At 39.8% G+C, this 24,166-nt stretch overlaps 1 protein-coding gene and 1 pseudogene across 1 annotated transcript in view; one reads left to right on the top strand and one right to left on the bottom strand.

The window, feature by feature from the left end:
• The window catches only part of Adk (adenosine kinase), a 356,406-nt gene that overhangs the window by 295,912 nt on the left and 36,328 nt on the right, over positions 1-24,166 (top strand). The window lies entirely within an intron of this gene.
• On the bottom strand, positions 11,486-13,595 carry LOC125395178 (large ribosomal subunit protein eL39-like; annotated as a pseudogene).

Consider the following 24,166-nt stretch of genomic DNA (forward strand, 5'->3'; position numbering starts at 1 on the left):
CAGGCACATAAATAAAAATAATAAAAAATAATATGTAAAGTGTCAAGGGGCCTGGAGAGATGGCTCTGCCATTAAGAACATAAGCTACTCTATCAGAAGACACAGGTTCAATTCCCAGCACCCCCAAGGCAGCTCACAACCATCTCTAACTGCAGTTGTAGGTGATCCATTGCTCTCTACTGGCCTCCTGGGTGCCCGGCACACATGTGGTACACATACATGTAAGCAAAACACCCATATACATAAAACGGTTGTAAAAATGTATGGCCATTATGGGCAAACTACAGATTAAATTATTTTCATCTTTGAGATACATCTAACAGTGTCCTGTGTTATTTTATTACAGGTAAATGGAGGCGTTAAAGTTAACTGTTATCCTCCTGAGTCCTTAAATTAACTTGTTACTTCATTCATTAGTTTCCATGTTTTACAAAAACACTAATTGCTCTCTTTCACTCTGTAAAGAAGAGTCTGTGTGATTTGAAGTCCTAGTAAGCATGAAACTCAGAAAGCACCCAATAAAAGTCTGCAGATTCTAGAGTTAGATAGATGGCTCAACAGTTACAAAGGCCTACTGTAGGAGTTTGGATCCCAACGCTCATTTCATGGGAGATGCCCATGTTCACCAACAGCCCCAGTTCCAAAAGCATTGGAAACAGGAAGACTTGGGCTTGCTGCCTTCCACCCTAGTCAAGAAAATATGGGACATGTGCATTATAATAAGCTGTGCATGTGCGCAAGGCTCATTCCAGCCTTTGCCCTCTTCTTATTTATATTTTTCCCATTTGCCTTGGATTCTGAAATGCATTGCTTACTTGTCCCATCATAAAGTTGTTTTGGATTGTTTATCCATACCCCGTGAGAGCCACTTGCATATAAGTGTCTGTCATCTGGAGTCACTTAAGCTGCTTCTTTATTCCATCCCTATTCCTGTGGCTACAGTATTCATTTGTGATACAGTTACTGTCATTGGCTACCGTGTATATTCTATCTTGGTATCCTATTATATTCTGGTTATTTTTTTCAATAAATGAAATTCTTTGTAATCTCATTCTGTGGATCTAACAAACACATAGGATCTTGTAACCATTATGGTGGTGAAGATTTTCAGCTTTCAGTCCTAAATCTCAAAGGATTGTACCAGTCTTCACTCTCACCAGTATGTGGCACTCTAATGGTTCCACTTCTTTGCTGGCATGTTACTGTTTATCATTTTAATTTTAGCAATTCTGGTGAGAGCGTGATGATATCTCAATATGATTTGGCTGAAATTTTCCTGGTATATAATAAATATGGCAGAGCAATTTTCATCTGCTTGTTGGCACTTGGGAAATTTCTGGGGCATTTTCATTGATGTCTCTCTCCCATATTGGGTTGTCTTTTTGATTTACAATTTACTTATTTATCATTTTTAGCCTGCATTTGATGGACTTTGTGACAAGATCTTGCTATGTAACCAATGCTAGCCTCAAACTTGCAATCCTCCTGCTTCACACCCGACCAAGTACTAAGATTATAGTCATCGATGCTCCTTAAGTCTACTTGGATGTCCAGCTACCTGACCCCATCCTACCCCATTTAGAAATTTTTCTGTATTTCACTGAATAGTTTCCTGTGCCTTTATTCTGTATCTTGGCTGTCTCTTTGTTGTTTTTACCCTATTTCTGTGATCAAGCACTGGCCAAAAGCACCTGAGGGGTAAAAAGGATTTATTTCAGCCTACATAGTCCATCATTGAAGGAAGCCAGGGTAGGAATTTGAAGAAGAAACCATGGAGAAGCCCTGGCTGCTGGCTTGCTATCAAGTTCCTGCTTAGCTAACTTCTTTATACAGCTAGGACCATCTGACTAGGTGGGTCAGACCCTATGACATCAATTACCGATTGAGAAAATGCCCCACGGAATGCCCACAAGCGTGTCTGCTCTGGCACTACCTCAGCGAAGATTCCTTTCTCTGATGACTCTAGGCTGTCAGGTTAACAGTTAAGGCTTGACCAGGACACTCTTGGAGACTACAGATTCATAGGTTTTATCTCTTTCTATTTATCATGTCCCAGATGATTTCATTTGCTTTTATTTCTTTCTTTTTTGGGGGGGCGGGGGATCACATCTCAACCATTCCATCTTTTGATTTGTGTTTTGAAGTATTGGGAACTTTGGAAGTTTGCCGCTGCTGGACTGGAAAGCTTCTGGTCCGGTGTGAGTCTCTTTAGTGAGCAGGCTTTTTTTCTCAATCCCCATGACTGCTCACAAGAGAAAACAAATCACGATAACAGAAACAACACCCAAAGAAATTTAAAAGTAGAAGAATAACAAGTAGTTAGGGACAAGTGGCAAAAGTTATGCAAACTGTAAAGTGAGAATTAAGAAAGGTAAAAATAATAACTACAAGTTAAATAAAGGACTAGGCAAAAAAAATTAATCTGGCTAAATAAAAGGGGGATAGAGGGGGAAATGCAAGAAAGAGGGAAAAGAGCCAGGGACAAAAGTAAGTCCAATTATGAAATAAACTTTAGTATGTATGAGAAAAATTATGTAAGTGAGAATAAAAATGAAAAACATAAAAGGTTTTAAAAGTACAGTCATTACCAAAAGATAACAATTTTAAAAAACGAAGGAATGAAGAAAGTAAATTTCTAGAAGGTGAATGAGCACTTTCTGTCATATCCAGCAACCTGAGTTTGACCTGAAAAATTCACTGGTGGGTTTTGGGGGCTTGTTTGTTTGAAGAATACAAAGCTGAGCAGTGGTGGTGCACACTTTATTCCTGCACTCAGGAGGTAGAGGCAGGTGAATCTCTGTGAGTTCAAGGCCAGCCTGGTCTACAAAGTGAGTTCCAGGACAGCCAGGGTTGGTCGCTCTCTCTCTCTCTCTCTCTCTCTCTCTCTCTCTCTCTGATCTCTCTCTGTCTCTGTCTCTCTCTCTCTCTCTGATCTCTCTCTCTCTCTGATCCAAGAAGGACCAGGAGGAAGAAGCCACAACTACACTGAAGAATTAGAGAGGCTTCCTTCTGAGTCTTCCAGGATTGGAACTGTTCTGAGGCAGAGCTGTTCGCTGGGTTGTATTGTAGCTCCCCTATGTCCCAATGATTTCTGCTGCTGTCCTGTGCTGGATGCAGATTGGACCAGTCACAAATGGGTATGTTTTCAGTGTTAGGACTGCGTTCACTTTAGACCTTCCCTTTTTTTCTTTGTATGCCTGATGTCCGTGCTCGCCCTCACCCCATTTTGTGCATCCAGAAACATCAGAATTCTAGGCAAGAGTGACAGACCTTAGTACATGAAGACTGGTGATACTAACAGCCTTGAAGGGGAACAAGGGTAATGGGCACTCTGCCTGCCCCCTGAGAGTTTTCAGGTCATCAGTAACTGTGTGTGAGATGGACAAGAGAAATGTGACTGCCATTTTGGTCATTCTCTCGCCCCTACTCAGGCAGTGTTGAAGATGGAGACTGTTTCCTACCTCCTTCTCCATCCTCTTTCTTCATCTCCCTGCTTTTAATTCTCCTGTTACCTGCTGCATGACCACTTGCTTCTGTCCTTAGAAATAATCTCCTACCCTGGCTCTCCTCACTCAGTTGCAAGGAGGAAATGTACCACCTCACCCTGGAACTCCCACCCCAGGTGTACACTGATGCAATCAACAGTAAAGAAATATCCCGCTTCCCAGGGCAAATCTTCTCCGGTGAATTCTTTATGAAACACTCTTCCTTCTGTGACCCTCACTTCATGAAGGAGTTGTTTAAACTTGTAGTGCTTGCTCGTACTAAGGAAGAACAATGACGAAACCTAGAGAACAAAGGCCCTGGAAGCTGCATGGACCTTACACAGGGTTCCTTTCTGCCTGTGCTGCTGTTGCATCTCAGTGCCCAGTGACTTCTGGAACATGAACTGTGGCCTTGACTTTCTGCGCTGTGAGATTGGATTTGCCATTTTATTTCTGCCATAAATTAGAGATCATTACAAGGTTGCTGTGAAGGATCAACTTTGCTGTTTGTTATGATCAAATCAACAGTGTGTTTGCAGTCAGCTAGTCTGGGGTCTGTTACACATTTAAACCTTAAGCCTTCATAACAAATCCATAGAGATTGAAGATCTTAACTCTAGGAACTTTTGGAATTCCGCACACAAGGAAATCAAGATAGGTTTGGAAATAGACTCGTGTTTCTCAGTTTCTATCATAACATTATTTTGTATATTTAAAATTATTATATTTTTATGTTCAATCTCTTGGGGGGAATGGGGAAACCATGTTTTCTAATTTAATTTCTTTTTGAGATCTTTCTTATTTTTGCTTTATGTGCATGAATTTTGTCTGAATGCATTTCTGTGAACCACCTGCTTGTAATGTCCTCAGAGGCCAAAATACAATATTGGATCCTCTGGGACTGCAGTTACAGATGTTGTAAGCTTCCATGCGGGTGATGGGAATCAAACCTGGATCCCTGGAAAACCAACCAGTGCTCTTAATTGCTAGCCATTTTTCTCCAGCCCCAAATCATACTTTTTTTTTTAATTGAACAGTTGACTACAGTAAGCTTTTGGTTGTCTGCTTGTGGTATTTGAGCATATGAAGCAGACCATAATGGGGATCATTAGATTTCCTTAACAGGCAACAATAAGATACCAACTCAGCTTGCTACTTGTTAGCTTATCTATAAAGCATGACCACATCTATCACCATTGACAATCAATACATTTGGTCTGAGATCCATCTGCACTGGGTCTGATGTATGTTACTGTGTATTAGGGCTCTCAGCTCTGCTTCTAAGCATGGCCAGCTATTCCTCGTGGGTTACTCTGTGTTTACCTAATAGGAAAATAGAAATGCATATTTATTGTTGCAGTGATACTTTTTCTCTTGGTAAATTGTACTAATCATGATTTTGAATGTCTACCTCTTGGTTTAGTGTTTCAAACCTCCACCAAAAAAGAAAAAGGTTATTTAAATTTCAGTAGAGGGCAGAAAGAAGGCATAGTGGTTCAGTCAAATAAAGAAGAGGAAGAAATCTACACATCCAAAAATATATGTCCTTTCCTCAAGTGCTTACTTATATAAAACAGATAAAATATACAGTGGTATGACAGTCAGTTGACTTCCTGTTGCCTGCAAGATGTAGGATTCTCCACTGTTCCCAGCACCATGAGTGCCTGCATGCTGTCATGCTCCCCATCATGATGAGAGTTAACTGAACCCCTGAAACTGTAAATGAGCCACCTTGATTAAATGTGTCTATTCACAGCAATAAAGCCCTGAGTGTGTATGGGGGGGAGGAAGAAAACGAGAACATGAGTGTATGTTGTCTGTTCTGTTGGATTTCCCTCCCCATTTTGCTGTTCTTCCTTTCTTGTTTCCACCAACATTTTGTAGATAACCCATCTCTATTTCTCATGTTTCTTGCTTTTTTTTTGCTAGCATTAAATTATACAAGTGTGTGTATTTTAGCACATTCATAGAATTTTAGAACATTTTTATTATTTCCAAAAGAAACAATTTTTCCCCCAATTCTGCCCCATTCCTGGGCAACCACTAATCTATTTTCTACCTCTATGCATTTGCTTATTCTAGAAATTTCATTAAGATAGTTTTACAGTAAGTGTTGTCTGCTTCTCTTACCTACCACATTGTTTATAAGGTTTATCTATGTGCAGATGTTTGGATATTTTATTTCTTTACATTGCTATATAATATTCTATTACTCTGTATATTAGTTTTCTGATATATATACACGTGTGTATATATGTATGTGTGTGTGTGTGTGTGTATATATATATATATATATATATATATATATATATATATACTCTCTGACTTTACAGAATTTACTCTATCCCAATTCTAGAGGCCACAAATCAGCAAGACCACATTCTTTCCAAGTAGCCTAGAAAACCCCGCCTTGTCTCTCTCAGCTCTTAGAGGTCCTTGCAGTTGCTCCTTTGCGCCCATAAGCTGTGGTTGCAGCACCACGACATGTGCTTTGTGTCTCTCCAGTCCGTGTCTTGTTTTCCTGTGGTCATGTGGTCTCTCTTACTGGAACGACTCAGTAGTCATCTACTCTAACCTAGCAGGACTTCATTTTGACTGGTTATAATAAAGAACTTACTTCTAAATCTTTTATTCTGAAACACCAGGTGAACATGAATTTTGAGAGCACATCATCAAACTCAATCTAGTATTTGTTTATTTATTCACCAGTTGATAAAATTTTATTCCTATATTTCCTCATGTTCCAATGATCACATGAATGACTATTTTCTGATTTACTTTTCTTTGCAAATTCTTGATACCTTTTGCATTTTTTTATTTGATGTTTGTTCTGTAAATAGCTCCATATCTCTTCATGGGGAGTCTGTCCTCGTTCTATCATAAATGTCCTAACAGCCTAAATATCAGTAGAACCATAATGTAGAAATTAGGCTAGTCATAAAAATATTTTATTATCCTAGAAAGATGTGTCTTTTATATTGGGGTGGGGTTTTTTTTATAAGTTTTAACAAATCTGAGTTTTGTGGTGTTACATATTCACGTAAATGAAATTCTCCTTTCTGTTCCTATTCCCATCTATTCAGTTCCTGTCACAGAATCAACCAATGCTTCCATATGTTTTTGGCTCAAAATACTCCACTTTATTCATGTATCATGGTATGCTTTACTAACCCTCTTCTCATATATGTCTTTGTATTTCTAATTTTTGTTTTTGTTTTGTTTTGTTTTGTTTTTGAGATAGGGTCTCACTATGTAATCCTGGTGGGCTTGGGACTCACTTTCTAGACCAGGCTGACTTGGAACTCATAGAGATCTGCTTGCCTCTGCCTTCCTAATGCTAGCATGCCACTACTACCTAATTTTTGTTATAGCAAATAGAATAACATAACTTGGGGTTTTTTGTTTTTTTTAATTTTTTTATTTATTATGTATGCATTTTTCTGCCTGCATGTGTGTGCCTGCATTTCAGAAGAGAGCACTAGATCTCATTCCAGGTGATTGTGAGCCACCATGTGGTTGCTGGGAACTGAACTCAGGACCTCTAGAAGAACAGCCAGTGCTCTTAACCCCTGAGACGTCTTTCCAGCCCTGAATAACATCATTTGTAACTACCAAATTAGGTAGAAACAAACTAAATGTCCATAAATAGTAAAATGAATAAATTAATATTTTTTATTTATTTACAGAATGGGATGCATAGTGAACAGAGATTACCACCTGGCTATATGAATTAATATAACAAATATAATGTTAAGCAAAGTCAGAGCCAAAGGAATAGCAAACTGATTTCCAACCTAGATGGGGTAGGAATAGCTCCTGTCAGATCAATCTGTCCTTAGGTAGCAATTCAATTTAAAATATAAAACTGACCACTTAGAGACAGTGAAATTCTCTGTCAGAATAAATCAAGGGCTGAAGGAGAGTCTGCAGTTGCAGGGGAAAATGCCTTTCTCGTGTCTTCTTTCTTTGGGTCATACCCAAGTCGGCACCATGTGGCCTGCCTAAAATTTGATATAAGGCATACACTCTTTTTTTTTCATTTAAGATATATTTTTATTATTTGTGCACACACACACATACACGTGTGAATGCCATATTGTGCACGTGCCCACAGATACCAGAAAGGGTGGCAGATCCCTTGGAGCTTCAGTTCAGGTCATTGTGTGATGCCCGTTGTGGGTTCTGGGAACAAAACTGGTCCTTTTGTGGAAGACAAGCAATGCTCTTAGCTTCCAGGTCATCCCTCCAGCCCACCCTTAACTAGCTAGAAGGCCTAGGAGAATTTTTCTGTCTGTATCAAGCAGAGCATGAGTGAGAAAATTTCTCTTAACCAAACAGAGGTAGCCCTAAACTCAGAATATAGACCCCATCCAAATCTCTGGGTGACTCCTGAATTACATGTTTCACAGGAGAGTGCTAGCAGTTCAGATAAGGCTGAAGGAACTGAGTAGAGGTTTCCGTTGTCCTTGCCTGGATAGTTTGGAATTTGTGTTTAGCTTGTTAGTTTACTTGCTTTTGAAAAACAGAAATCAGTCTTCATAGAAAACTTTAGAAAGTATTTTAGATTTGCAAGCTTCTCCTCTCTTTTGTAACCTTTCCACCTGCTGCAGTAATGTAAAACCACCATACACAGAGTGCCTTGGCCTCATCCCATGCTCTCCAGCTAGTAGCTGTTGTTTGACAGCCACCTACGCTACTCCATTCTCAGTGACAGGACTCGGGATAACCTAGAATTCTGAACCGCAGAAAACACAAGCACTTCTATCTGATTAGTGTAGAGAAAATTAATAGAGCATTGCCCTTGAAAGTTAAGTTGCAGTGAGATTTAGGTGCTTCGCTAAGGAGCTAGGTCTTAATTTAAAGGATGTGAGACGCTGTTAAAGAGTTCGGGGCAGGTGTTCCAAATGGAGCTTTAGGAGATGTGAGTCCAGGCTGCTGTCCAAACTGGACTGGAGAAGCAAGAAGGTGTGGCCAGGACATTGATTTGAAAATGGAAATACAGATATGCCACAATAGAAAGTGGAATTGGAACTTACTCATCTCTTCTACAGTGACTGAGGGCATTCTGTATTCCAGGAGCTGGTAAGATGTTCTATACATACTGGCCCCTTAGGAGGGAACTCAGAGTACATGAAATAGAGATAAAAAGAAATAATTTGTAGCAAATGGATATTTAAGGTGTTATGGACCTAAAAGAGGGAGCAACTAAAAGTAGGAGGGACCTGAAGAAGTGCTCTGTGTAAGATTTGATGTAGATGAACAATTGGTGTTTGCCACGTAAAATCAAGAAAGCATTTTAAGTCCAAGAAACAACACACAAAGGTACATGCCAAGAGGAGTAGAGCAGAGCTCTGGGTACAGTTCGGTGTGGGTACCTGTAGTGTGCGGAGCCGGCTTGTTGGGTTTCTGTCCCACCCAGTACCCCACAGCCGGCATGCCCCAAAGAAAATCACACACAGGACTCCATAAGATTATAAACTGATTGGCCCATTAGCTCAGTCTTCTTAACTAATTCTTACATCTTACGGTAACCCACAATTCCTGTCTGTGTTAGCCATATGGCTCAGTACCTTTTTCAGCTGTCTGCTTACATGTTGCTTCTTCAGTGGTCTGGGCAGGAATGGCGGAGGGAGCTTCCTGTTTTCTAGCCTTCTCCTGTTCTCCTTGCCCCATCTCTACTTCCTGTCTGGTTGACCTGCCCATCTCCACTTCCTGCCTGGCCCATCAGTGTTTTATTAAAATACATGATTGACAGAATACAGATAATTCTCCCACACCAGGTACCAGAAGGCAAAGAAGGATCCCATCACTAATGACAAGGAGGGTCAGGGTTTAGTGACATTAAATACCTAGGAGGTGTGTGTGTGAACAATAGCACTGTATATGTCTCAAGAATGGAATTCTGAGTGTGAGGTGCTTACTGTATGCTCTTAAAGCCGACCAACAACCTAAAATTGATCTTTAAGTATTGTCACCAGATTTTCAAAATTGTGCACTATAAATCAAGCCAGTGAAATGGTCAGGCTGGTAAAGGCCCTTGCCATGCAAGCCCGGTGGCCTCGACTCAGTACCTGAAACCCTGTAGGTAGGAAAGAACCAACTCCGCAAAGTTGTTCCCTGACTTCCACCATCAGCACTGCGGCACATGCGCTCACACACATCATGCACATGTGTAGTAATAGTAAATATTATTTTTTAAAAGAAGAAAATCACCTGTGTTCTTTTCTAAATCAGAAGAAAAGCCTTCAAAATGTGTAACATACAAAAAGAACCTGAATTGCTATAAATTTTCCAAAGACCTAAATCTAAATAAATTAATTCCTCTTTTATTTGTTGTAAAATGCTGCTGTTGGAATAATGACCAGTCATTGGGAAATGCACAGAGTCTATAATTATGCATCCATATTTGATGGGCTTGCCTACCTTCCCAGAAGACAGTGCTCCCCAGAATGCTTAAAGCTGCTGCTGTTTATCCAGTGGTTCTGTAGCTCAGAAAGTGTCCTAGAAAATAACCTCTGTTGTCAAGTTAAGGTCCATCTGTGAAACAAAGCCCTCTAGGTATAACAGTTTTACCCAAATCATTAGCCGGTGAGTGATTACAGATCCAGGTCAAGTGTTGACGTTGCAGGTCTGAGTGGCAAGCTGCTTTGTGAAAAACCTTTCTTAGTACTAAGAACGCTCACTTAGTAGGAAGCACAAGGATCTAAGAAACACCTGTAATCTCCATACAGGGGAGGTGGGGCACAGGATCATGAAGTCAAGCTTATCCTGAGGTACACACTGGGTGTAAATGCAGCCTGGGCTATATGAGATCTTTCCCTCAAAAACAAAGAAGCACATAGAAACTTCTAGAAGTGATGGCTTTATGGATATATACATATTCAAATTTGCCAAACTGCATACTTTAGTTATATACAGCTGAGTGTAAGCCAGTCATGCCTTGACTGACATTAATTCAAAAAATAACTTTTATCTTAAGATAGATATATTAAAAGATATATTTCCTGCACCACTATTCATATAAAAGAAAGAATTGATTGCTAGGACTGGTGACACACACCCTCGCTGGCCTCAGACTCACAGAGACCCACCTACCTCTGCCACCTAAGTGCTGAGTTAAAGGTTTGTGCCACACCGTCCAGCTGAGAAACATATTTAAACATATATTTACAATTTTAGACAATTTAGGTAGTCTGAATTATGAGGAATAGAGTGCCTTAATTTTTAACTGGAGTAGTATACTTCATTAAGATTAGAGATTTGCATTTGTAAGTTTGTCCTAATTTTGCATGACTATTTCTTGTTGATTACTAGGGGCTGGATGTTAAACAGGCTTTGTGTCTCAATAATAGTTATTTGATGTTTTCGTTTCTGAGTGATGCAGAAAGATCAATGTTCCAGGTACCCAATAGCATAATAGATACCTTTAATAAAACAATTTTAGCTTTTTGTACATTTTTCCTTTTATTAATGAGATTTCTTTTAGAGACTATTGATGACTTTTTGGCAGTGTCATCCTGGCTGTAGTTGAGACCAATGTGGACTCTTGTTATTAAAGAATTATTCCATAGGCTAAGCATAAGTATATTAGAAGATGTAGAGACCTAAGGAAATTGAAACTGGAATGTGTGAGATACCACTTTCTGCGTGGTGTTGATACCATACACCTTTAATCACAGCACTTTAAATAGCCAGAGGCAGAGGTAGGCAGATCTCTGGGAGGTTCAAGGCCAGCCTGGTCTACAGAGCAAATTATAGGACAGCCAGGACTACATAGAGAAACCATGTCATAAAAATCAAGGAAAAAAACTTTCTTAAATGAATCCTTATGTGATGCTCCAAGTGAGGTTGACTAGAGTCTGAGTTAGTTAGTTAGTTAGTTAGTTTGAAAATGACCTGTTTATATTCTAGAATTACTCAAATAGAGGAACATCTACATGGGAAAGCATTCATGTCATTTTTTTGTGCGATGGGAAAAATGACTATAAGTAAAATATTATTTATGTGATGTTGTCACTCAAGAGGATGCCACAGAGACTGGAGATGTAGCTCCTCAGTAGAACTTTCACTAGCATGCTTAAGGCTCTGGATTCCACTGCAGAGGCTGGAGGTTAAGGCAGCGACTTCATACTTCTTTATGTAGTGTTTTAAACAGAAACTAAGCCAACATAGTGGGTTCATTTGCTTTGTGAAACTGTTTCACTTAGGATTTAAAGACTTTTCAATAAGTATAACAAGTCAGAGCACAAAAAACACCTGCCATTAGACTCAAAGTAGCAAGAATGATTGTGTCAGGGGATAGATGATAAATATAATATTTTTTTCGTATCTTCGTTCCATGTTTCTAAAACACTTGACAGTTGTCTCTAAAAGAACCTTCTTTTTAATGCAATTGCACAAATTTCACTACCCCAAAGAAACATAAGACTAGTACTGGCTGAAGCTCTGGGGTTTCATTATACAGTGATGACTTAATTAGCAAATTCTCCATGAACAAAACCTTTTTACCCAAGGCTGGCCTTGGTGCAGCAGGCATGGGGGAAGGATCAATTTTCTCTAGGTTAGATTGGTGGCAGCAGGAACTAATGAGGCAGGGCCTTGAAAGTGGCTCTTTCTCAGATCTAACTCCTCAGGGGTTGGCTAGAGCTGATGCTGAGGGCACTGCTGTCCTCCTGGGACCGCCACAGCCTGGTTACCCAGGTGCTGCAAAACAATTTCTGTGCCAAGACCATATGTGACTTTAAAAGACGCGGCAGGACTCTTGCTTTAGGCAGAGTGTTCCTTGTCTGCTGAGTGTGCTAGGAGACAGCACAGAGAATCCCATGTGCTAGGAGGCCTCCTCCTGTCTTCTCTGCACTCCATGTTCTGCTTTTTCAATTTCATGAGTCTCGTTTTACTCGACTATAAAATGAACAAGCTGCCAGGAAAGCCTCTGATATATCTTCCGATTCTCATAGATGTTATGTCTATATTAAAACAGCAAACTTTCTATAAAGGGTCGACTAGTAAATATTTTCTGTTTTGTAGGACCCATGATCTTTGCACAAAGGTTTCTCTGTGCCTCTTTAGTGTGGAAATAATCATATTTAACAACGTGTAAACAAATAGATGTGGCCATGTTCCAGTAAAACTTTACAAAATTGGCAGCTAGTCAGCTTTGGCACACAGAGTATAATTTAAGAACCCTATGGTAGGTATTAATTTAATGAGACCATCATATTAGAAGAAGTATTTGGAGGATACGGCATACATCTTTCGATCTGCCTTTAGAGTGTTGAACATGGATGTGCCACAGTGCCTGGTTCTCACCAACACTTAGGACTGTGTTCTTGTAAGTCTTCAAACATTCTCAGCCTAGTGGAAGAAGTTCAAAATTGTGTTGGTTACCTTTCTGGTGACACAGGTTAAATTGTGCCTTTCATAGGATAGCGTGGGCTCTCAACATTTGTCCTTAGGGGTGTGGGTGCAGCTTTTTCAAAAAGGCCAGCTACCAAGCTTAGCACAAGAATTCTTAAATCTCCATATATCAGCATTTTAATGTTGAGATTGGTTTGTCTGCTTAATCAAGTCCCTTTATATCAACAAACTTTACTTCTGCTTCTAACAAAGTGAAAAAGCGATTACCGATTGGAATAATTAACCCAGCCCTGTTATTCTTACAAGGATTAATCCAATAATAATTCTGTCTGCCTAGAGTAAGTAAAAAACAGGGGTAGTGTGTAGTGGTCCATGCCTGTAATCCTAGCACTTGAGCTGAGACAAGGGGATTGCTGGGCTAAGGTTGAAAGAACCTGTCTTTTTGTCTTTGTGTGTGTTTGTTTATTTTGAAATGCTCTGCATTTTATTACTAGATAAACCACTCCCCCAATTTAAACATAACCAAGTCTCCAGGTTAAAAATGTTGAACCCCATCGTTGATGACTCAGTGTAAGCTCTTAGTCTTCCATTGTATGAATCCTTGCAGACCCAGCTTCATTCCCCTCCAGTGTCCTCTTAGAGTTTTACAAAATTGTTACCAGTTTTCATTTGAATCCATTGAGGAATAAGACTGTTTTGCTTTTGTTTCTTGGCCAAGAACCACTTGATTCTGAAAGTCTCGTGAGAAGACATGACGAGACGCTAAATTAAGGGAATGGTGCATATTGTTAGAATAAAGTAGAGGAAAACAGAAAACTGAGCTTGTAGCACAAATGTATACCACATTTTGAGAAGATGAGGCAGAGGATCACAAGTAAGTTCCACCTTGGGTAGCTTGGAACCAGCATCTGCATCAAAGTCTGGCAGGTATGGCCTATAATCTGAACACTCGGGAGACAGCTAGGAGTCTCCAAAACAAGCTGACTAGCTAAAATTAGATCACTGGAATCAGAGCACCCTGTGTTCAGTAAGAGATCCTGCTTCAATAAATAAATAAAGTGGGGAGCCATCAAGGAAGACACCCAGCATCAGCCTCCAGCTTCCATATACACATGTACACATGCATACATTCATATTACACACGTGCACATGTTTTTCATAACTGTGTTGTTTGGGATCTTCCTTCTCTAAGGCTAGTTTCCTCCTGGCCTATTCCTCTAGCAGCAGCTGTAAGCATGTCAGATCTAACACTGTCCTAGGAATTATATCTTGTCCAGATAAGCAGGACAGCCATCCAATCATATGACTCAGAAATCCCTAAAACCACAGGTGTGTGTGTGTGAGAGTGTGAACAAACACTGTTCATTAATTTCCCAACTGCTCAGACCCAAATAATCACACAGATACTATATTAATTACAACACTGTTTGACCAATGGTTCATGCATATTTCTAGCTACCTCTTACATCTTAAATTAACCCATTTCTATTACTCTGTGTATCAGCATAAGGCTGTGGCTTACTGGTAAGGGTCCATGGTGTCTGTCTCCTTCAACAGCTACATGGCACATCTTCCTGACTCTGCCTACTTTTTCTATATATCTCTTCCAGCCTGGCTATATTCTGCCCTGCCATAGGTTGAAACAGCTTTATTCATTAATCTGTAAAAGCAAAACATAAACAGAAGGACATCCCACATTATGTGCACGCGCGCACGTGTGTGTGTGTGTGTGTATGTGTGTGTGTGTGTGTGTGTGTGTGTGTGTGTGTGTGTGTGTGTGTGTAAATGCAGTAGCATTATCCAGAGAGTACATGATAGTGAAGCAAATTGTATACTAAAGATAAAGGACTCTTGCTATCTTTTCCTAAACCAGACATTGAAGAAATTAACAAAAATGTGAGTCCTGGGCTGGGAGATGACTCAGTCAGTAAAGTGCTTGCCATGAAAGTATGACAATCTGCATCAGATGCGCAGCGCCCATATAAAGAAGTAGACCCAGCATTAACTATCTGTAATCCTAGCAGTAGGCACAGAGTCCAGATCCCTGGGCTTGATGCTAGCTAGTCTAGCCAAAATAATAAGGTGGAAAGCAATTGAAGATGCTAGATATTGACCTTTGACATCTGTTAATACGCATGTGTACACATACACTCTCACACATGGACATATATACACACAAAAAATGTAGATTCTACACTTCTTAATATTTTATTTGAAAAATATGGTCTTTTAAAAAACAGATTAAAATAGGTATAATAATACTTTTAAGTTATCCAGTTGAATTTCTAATATAGTAAGATTTTATGGGGTTGATTTATTTGATGGTAGTCATGGTTGTTGTAGTTTGGTGTTTGAGACAATGTCTTCCCTAAAGTTCAGGATGCCCTTCACCTGCCTGAACTTCTCTCTTGGGCCTCTCAACAGCTGGAGTTATAGTTGTGAGCCCCCACACCCAGATCAGTTCTAGTGTGATAAGTATTAATAATTATAGCTCACACAAAAACATGTGAGCAGCCCTACTCTAACGTAATAGCTGTCATTGCTCTGTGTTGATCTCATGGTTTCATTCTCCTCAGCAGAGTTCCTTATATATATAGCTCGCATCCCTCCAGAGAGAACAAGTGTTAACAATTTAGTGATTATCCTTCCAGACATCTTTCTTACATGCATACATATTACATAATTCTATAAATCTAGGATCACTCCATGTTCTCCCAGACCTTTTCTTCTGAGACACTTCAGTTTACTCTTTCTCCCTGCTCACTCTCTGAATCCATGTAAACTCTTAGCTGTGAAGCTGGACAGGGTTCAGGGACCATCTATCTCATCCTAGCTCAATCCAGGAGTCTCTAGAACACTGACAACAGTGAGCCATGCATTTCAGTTTTTAAAGCCTAGTTAGAAGCTTTTCTGTTGGGCAGAAATTGCTCTTCATAAAATGTATCCACTAGCTGATGTCAGCTTCTGGGAACCAGGCAGAATCTATCTGGGGCATCTGTAGTAAGATGCTTCATTGTGCTCGACCCTACTTCCTTCTGTTTTCCAGGCCTCTCGTTTTCTAAGTTGGCTCTAAGCCTCTGTTAAGCCTACCTAACGTGTTCCCTACCTCAATTTTCATTCTATTTTTAAAACATGTATTTTACTTTATGTATGTGTGTCTCTGCATGTATGTCTAGTCCCAGTGCCCACTGAGACCAGACGAGAGCATCAGATCTCTAGGCAGCCGTGACTCACCATGTGGGTGATAGGAACCATTCCTGAGTCTGCATAGATGTGCATGTGCTTCTGACCATTGAGCCGTCTCTCTGACTGTTGTTTTGTTTTTCATTCTTGGCCATTAAGGGTATTCTTTGACATTTGTTTGGATTCATTATCTGCAGCAGTGTTAGGTAAATTCCCTTGTGCACTCCCTGCTCGCACTCCCCATAGCGCTCTAGTTTTTGTCAAGGGTGAGATGCTTTATTTGTACAATCATTTTGAAAAATAACTTGAAACCTTGTTCAGTTCATGTTGCACGGGAGTGCTGGTGCATTGAGGTCGTCTTAATCTGAGTGTCGGAATTCTAATGGTTGGAGAGTCAGCAGTAGTCTTTTGCCATTCATGGCCTTCCTGTTTCTTGTTCACTATCCTTAATTCTTTAGGTTCTCAACTTCAGATGGGGAGTTGTTATTCTAGGGTTATTTTAGGGAAGGTTCTAAGTTCTAAACTCTGCTCCAAGCCTAAACCCCAAACTTACCTCCCTAGGTACAGCCTCTGTATCCTAGTCTGGTGATTCTCCATTCTTTTGTTTGTAACATGAGGGGTCCTGTTTGTTGGGGGTTTCTTTCCTGATCAGTTCCCCCAACTGTTTAGCCCCAAAGAAAATCACACAGAGATCTCTGTAAGTTAGAAAGCTGATTGGCCCATTAGGTCAGGCTACTTATTAGCTAACTCTCACATCTTGATTAACCCATTTTTCTGATCTATTTTAGCCATATGGCTCAGTACCTTTTTCAGTGGGGCAGATCACATCCTGCTGCTTCAGTAGTCTGGGCAGGAGAGTGGGAGGAATCAACTTCCTCCTTCCCAGAATTCTCCTGTTCTCATTGCATCATTTCTACTTGCTGTCAGGTTTTCCCACCTATACTTCCTGCCTGGCCAATCAGTGTTTATTTGAAACAACGTTGACAGAATACAGACAATTCTCCCGCACCATTTATTAAGCCTTCAAGCAGGTTTCTTTGTTTATTTTGTGGTGTGATGTAGTACTTCCTTGCACTTGCCAAGGCTGCACCCCTAGTCTAATTTTTTTAAGTATATATATTTTGGGAGGATGACAGGGTCTTATGTTTGAGCCCAGGCTGGCCTCAAACTTGCTCTATAGACAATGACCTTAAACTTCTGATCCTTCTGACTGTACCTCCCATGGATTATAACTGTATTACCACATGCAGTTTTATGCAGTGCTGGGATTGAACTGAGGTCTTCATGCATGGTAGGCGAGCACTCCACCAACCGAGCATCCTCAGCTCTAAAAAGTATCATGTCCAAGCATTCTTGATAAAACAGCCGTTCTGAATCCCATGTACTACCACTGCTGTGAAAGTTTCTAAAGCCCACTTAAAAATATGTCAATTATCATTTTTTGTCTTTCTGGGTTGCTTTGAGATATAGATCAAAGATATGTAGCCAAGAATAAAGTTGAAGTTCTGATCCTTTGATACCCATCTCACACATGCTAACATATGTGAATGTCACCTCACCTGACTTCATCCTGATATTCTTTAAGGGTTTCTCTTGGATATTTGATATGATACTGTTTTTCAGATCATATAAGTTAAGGACACCTTCAAGTTCAAATACAGTTACTCCATGCTTTCTGCTCAGAATTATGAATTACGAATTATTTGAATAATTTTTTTTTAGGCTTGAGGTGCCTCAGCAGGTGAAGCACTTGTTGTGCAAGCCTGAGATCTTAGTTCCTTTTCTACCGTTGTGTGAAATACCACGACCAAGGTAGCTAATAAAGAAAGTGTTTAATTTGGGGCTTATGGCTTCTGAGGATTAGAGTCCATGAAGATGAAGCAAAGGCATGGTAGCTGGCACAATGAGAGCTCACATCTTGATCCAAGAGTAGAAGGCAGAAGGAAAGAGACTGAGTGTGACTGGGTTCTTTTGAAACCTCAGAGGCCACTGCCAGTGACACACTAATACAGCTATACCTCCTAATCCTTCCCAAACAGCTCCACAACTGGACCACCCAGTTTTTATGACCTGAGTTTGAGCTCTGGAACCTATATAAAGGTAAATAGAGAAAAACCAACTCTATAAAGTAAAGTTGTCTTCTAGACTCTACATGTAAGCTATGGTACATGTCCCCCTATACACACACACACACACACACACACACACACACACACACACACACACATACCATACACACCTAAAATAAACTTTATTCAGTGCTACTTTTGTTAATCAAACTAGGCTAAAGTTGCCTAACATCCCTGGAAATCTCCATCACTTACAATATATGCTTTTCTCCTTCATTCTTGTCTGCCACTAGTCGACTGAGACACTGTACCACCATCTTTTCTCTGACATGGCAGGGCAGATCCTATTAGGAACTTGCTTAGCTGTATCTTAGTTAAACAGTCATTAGTAATAGTCCTATATACCTGCCATTCTGATCTCATTTGCTGGAGGAAGGCATGTGGCCCAACGTGATAGTGATTGAGTAGAAAATACAGTCTTTATGAGCATATTACAGCTCTCCCACAGGGACAGGCTCAAAGGAGAGGGACAATGAATATAATTTACAATGACCCCATTTCTTTTAGGTTTTGAGTCCACTCTTCCATAATAAAATTGATCTTTAGAATGAAAAGTCTTAATTTTATATGTCTTTTAAACCAACTAAAAGCAAGAAGCCAAAGAATAAAGAAATGTTTCAAAAACCAATTGTAAACCTGGCGCTATGGTTCACTCCTTTAATCCCAGTACTCACGTGGCAGAGGTTGGTGAGTCTATGTGAATTCAAAGCCAGCCTGATCTACATACAGAGACTCTGTCAAAACAACAAAAGACTTGAGCACATTAACTCTATGTTTGCACAGTTTCTTTCCCCTGACACTTCTCTAAACTGTTTTATGTTCTCATTCAACACCCCTCACCCCACCTCTGAGATAGGACATCACAATTTTATAGCTCAGGCTGACCTCAAAGTCTCTTTAGCCCAGACTAACCATGAACTCGCAGCAATCCTTCTGCCTTAAATTCCTAAGTATTGACCATAGCCATGCACCTACCACAACCAGCATAGCTTGTATCTTAACCAACTAGTCATACGGGGCTTTACTCGTCAAAGAGTTAAATATCTAAATATTGGTCTCCAGGTAGTACAGGGCATCTCACTGTGTCTCTTGTTTTATACCGTGTCTTCATTAGGATGTAAGTTTCTCTATCAGCTTTTCTAGAATTTTTTATTCAAAATTGTTAATCCCATTTAATTACTCTACTTTTTAATTTCTCACCTCCCTTTAGGTGCATGTACTATGACTTTTTTTAATTCATCATCCATGCCTAAAAAATCTAAACTCCAAAGTTTCTAGTTCTCCTTTATATTTCTGGTAGTTTTCTAGTAGTTCTCCTATTACTGTTGAGTGAATTTTTGCAGTTTTTCTGCAGTGTTGGTGGTACCCCCATTTTGACATGCATCAGAGCAATTCCTACCATTCTTATATGGGCTTTCTTTTTTATTTATTTTTGTTATTATTTTTGTATGTGGGTGGAGGGGCTGAGTATGTGGTATATATACATGGTAGGAAGATAGAGACTACATGTAGACCTTGGGTGTCTTCTTGACTCTCCTCTGTTTTACCCCTTGAGACAGGATCTCTTAATAAATCTAGACTTGCCGATTGTCTAGCCTAACTGGCCAGGGAGCTCTGGCAATCTGCCTAACTATTTCCCACCCCCACCCCTACCCCATCCCCAAACTGGAGCTCCAGCTGTGCCCAGCTGCTTACATGGATGCTGGGGATCCAAACTCTGCTCCTCTTGCTTGCTTAGCAAATGCCTCACTGTCCAAGCCCTGTGTCATGTTTCTTAGGTGCCTTCTCTTTTTTTCATTAACAAGATACAATATTAGAGAATATTGATGATTTTATTATTTCTTAACCTAAAATGTGATAGTCTTTAATAAGTGATGGGAATGCAAGTTTTGTGAAAGAGAGGTGTCCGTGTCAGAGCCGCCTGTGCTGCGTCTCTGTAGCTTCTGAGTAATTGCAGCTCTCTTTATTATACTTGCTCTAGTAGCAATTGAACCCCAAAGAAATCACAAAATTCCTAATTGTTAGCTTTATAAATGTACTGATGAGTGCCTTGTTTGATAGGATAAAAGCTTCAGTAAGTGGTGTTCCCACCTGTGTGGTTCATTTCAAAATATTGTTTGTCTAATACACTGTTGTCGGTGACAACTGAACAAGAACTTTTAGGAACACTTGGCTATCCAGTAATGACAAATTTCAAGGCTATGCAAATTGTGCCAGCTCAGCCCCCTCTTTTCTCTATTATCATATCAATTGAGTCAGTTCATAGTAGACAAAGCAAGGTTATGGGAACCACCTAGAATATCATGCACCGTTTAACATCAATGCAACATGCACGAACATCTGCAACTCCAGTCTTATTAAGAGGATGGGATGGAAGGCAATAAATAGTTTTCTTCACCATTTAATTGCAAAATAGTATTTCCTAATGTTTGCATTGTTTATCAACAGGAACTTCATCGATAATTGTATAATTACGGTTGCCTGGATTACAGTGCTCTCATGCATCTTGTCATTTATTACAGAGTAGTCTGAGTTCAATCTGAATTTGAGCACATTATTCAAGGCTAATAATATAAACCCCTTCAAATGTGAGTTGCACAATACAGATATCTTGTGTAGTAGAAGAATGGTGTTTTATGATTCTTCAGCTGCTTTGGGGATTAAGCTAACACAGGAGAAAAGGAAGGCTGAAAGGCAGGGAAAGCCGAGGAAAGCCACTAGTTAGATTCAAGCATAGAGCCACTAAATATGAGCATAGGTTATGCTCTTCAGGATTAATCACAAGTAATTAGATGTTTGCTTTAAGCCAAAATTGGGCTGAGTTAAAACAGGTTTATTATGCTGCAGCCTCTACTTCAGGCAGTATTTAAAGGGAGAAAAGGGCAGAAAATTACAAATATACAGGGGGAAAAAGCTATGGTGGTCACTTAGAGATGCCGAGTGCAGAAGAAAGCCTTGCTCTGTCTACCCTGACTTCCATTTCTGCTCCTAAGCAGCGGTGCTAGCGTTGCAGCCCTCAGCCACATGCTGTCTCCAAGAAAGGGAAGCCCGAGGAACAGTGGGTGCATTAAAGCATCTAAGGCAAGAGGCTTGTCTCAACTTCATATATTTTAAGTATGAATATATGAATAGCATTTTTCCTTAACTCTATTTTATGCCTAAAGAAGAAGTCTATGGCTTGCTCATAAGGTTTCATTTTAAATAGTTTAATTTGTATTTACAGCTCTCCTCCCTCTCTCCTTCCCTCCACCAAATTAAAATATATTAAATTGTATATAGGATGAGTCTTGTTTGAACTAGGCTATTCCCAACTGATAACAATCTCAATTTTTATTTTAATTTATTTATTTTGAAACAGCATCTCATGTACCCTAGGCTAGCTAAAGATGACCTTGAACTCCTCTTGCCCTGCTGCCTTTGCCTCCTGGGTGCCTAGGTGCAGTGTGCACTGCCACACAGACAGGACAGAGTGTTGGGGACTAAAGCTCTGCACATTCAAGGCAAACAGGTAGCTAAACTACATTGACAACTCAAGGTTGGCTTCCTTCCTTCCTCCCTTTTTCTTTGAGCTATCACAGTTAACTATCCACCGAATAGGAAGTGTGGGAGTCTGCCCCCCTTTACTAATATGATAATCCATCACTTACATCTTCCAAACAATGTTTAGAACTGACTTGGTGGAGTAGTTTGACCTGTAATTACTTAACATTATTGTAAAGAATCTTTTAAAAAATAGAATCACAGCTTCTACTATGAACTGAAAGTTCCAGCTGTGTAAAGAAAGGTGACATACATGGTATTATTATACACTTCTCTGCATATGCATGGGTATACATAAACATTATATGCCTTTAACTGAATTCCTGAGCAAGAACATTTTTCTGTACTGGACTTTGTAATAAATGAATGGACTCTACCTATTGAGACTCAAGTATATACCTCTCCTTTGAAGACCTTCTGTGCAGACGTTATTCGGGAATCTTTTTTGAAGATATTTGTCAAAATGGCTATGATAACGGCTTTGTCCTAATGAGCCCCAGTCTCTGTTTAGAGAATAATCGATAAAGTTCAAATTAATGTTTCATAATTCACATTACAATGCGCATGTAATTATTTTGAGAAGAGGCAAACCCTATGCATTTAATTTACAGCTGTAATTAAGTAAACTCATTTAATACTAATTAGATGAGCCTAAAAGGATCATAGGTTTGTGTATTTAATTATCAAAGTACAATTAGCAACTGATTTCCACAAAGCTTTCTTATCTTCAACACAACACTGATCTCTACCCACAATACTGTTTTATCTTCATAGACCATCACTACATTGAAATGCATTACATACTGTGAAGAATCTACGTGGTGATTTCCCAACTGAAAGAATGGCCTTAAGAATATAGAAATTAGCAGGGCATGGTGGCACACACCTTTAATCCTACCACTGGAGAGGCAGAGGCAGGCAGATCTCTGAGGTTGACGCCAGCTGTGGTTACAAAGTGCCCCAGCCCAGCCCACCCTGGACCACAGACATGGCTGGAGTCTGGAGGTGGCTCAGCAGTTCTAAACACACACTGCTCTTGTAGAGGAGTCTAGTTTAGTTCCAAGCATCTACGTTGGGTAGTTTACAACCATTTTAACTCCAGCTCCAAGACATCCTATGCCCTCTTCTCCCCACCTCCTACATTAAAACTTTTTAAAGATATGACTATTACATTATCAGGAAAACAAACGATTCTATCGATCAAAATTTATTAGGTACCCAGTAAACTGGGCCTCTTGCTATGTTTATGCTATTATTTCAATTTTGTTCTGCTAAATTTTTAAGAATATAACCAAAACATATCTGATATCTACAGGGACTTCTTTAATAATCTTAGAATTGCTAGATTAAGGTTCACATGTTCCACTGTCTCAGTCCAAAGCATGCTTTGAAATGTATAAAGGCTGGTGCCTGCAACTACCCTGAAGTTCCAATGCTATCTCTGTCTTAACCTGGGGAGCAGGAATCCCCTAATGTACCATGCATGCTCCCCTCACTTCCACAGTATGTAGGGTGTGCCTAGCAATGTGGGTCTCCCCCTTAAGATACTCAGATTCAGCTAACAAGCCTCCTGGTCAGCAGCTACTATGGGTAAGTGGAATATAATGGCCTAACACTTACATGCATAGTCACACAAAGCGTTTACTCATACTCCCTACAAGTGTTAAAACAGATGAACAAAGCAGGGCCAGATTGTGTAGCCCTGTATGTACATATTTAGGAGGCTGTGGCAAGAGATGCCTCAAGTTCAAAGTCAGCATGAGACCTGTCCCTCAAAGGGGGAGAGAGAAGGAAATGGAGAAAGAGGAACAAACTGACACCTATACTGGAAAGCTGTCCCTTTGTTATTTGGGGTACTCCTGGCAGAGCTCATTTAGTACATCAAAAGTGATTTTTTTTTTCTATTTTGCATCACTTTGTTTTCCTGACTACATATAAGCAGTGACAAGACTTCATACCACACAATTAAGGACAAGAGCCTTACAGTACTAACTCTGATAGCTCAGCAAGTTTGTATATGGTTTCTGGGTCATTTAAGAAGTATAAATAGTATTGTGGTTTGTGAACAGCCACCTCTAAAGAAGTGCCATTTGCATGGACTAGAGTATAAATAGTGTCCTCTGTAGCTAGGTGACAGTATTCCTAAACTGTCTCCCATCTCCCTCCAGCCTCAAAAGTAAAGACATTTATCATTTGATAGAAAGTTAGTATTTTGGTATAATTAGCAACCTAAAGGATTGGTACCTAATGGCTTCTATTTCTTGAAGAAATAACTGTGGTTTAAGAAGAACAGTAAGGAAACACTTCTCATTCCTTTTTTTTTTTTAATTGGGAGGGAGCACATGGTGGTGTGCACGTGGAGGTTGGAGGACAGTTTTTTTATTATTATTATTATTATTATTATTATTATTATTATTATTATTGGGAAGAGCCCGTGGTCATGTGCACTTGAAGGTCCGAGGACAGTTTTTT

This window comes from Myodes glareolus, chromosome 12, assembly GCF_982192425.1.
Source record: "Myodes glareolus chromosome 12, mMyoGla1.1, whole genome shotgun sequence".
In the NCBI taxonomy this organism is placed as follows: Eukaryota; Metazoa; Chordata; class Mammalia; order Rodentia; family Cricetidae; genus Myodes; species Myodes glareolus.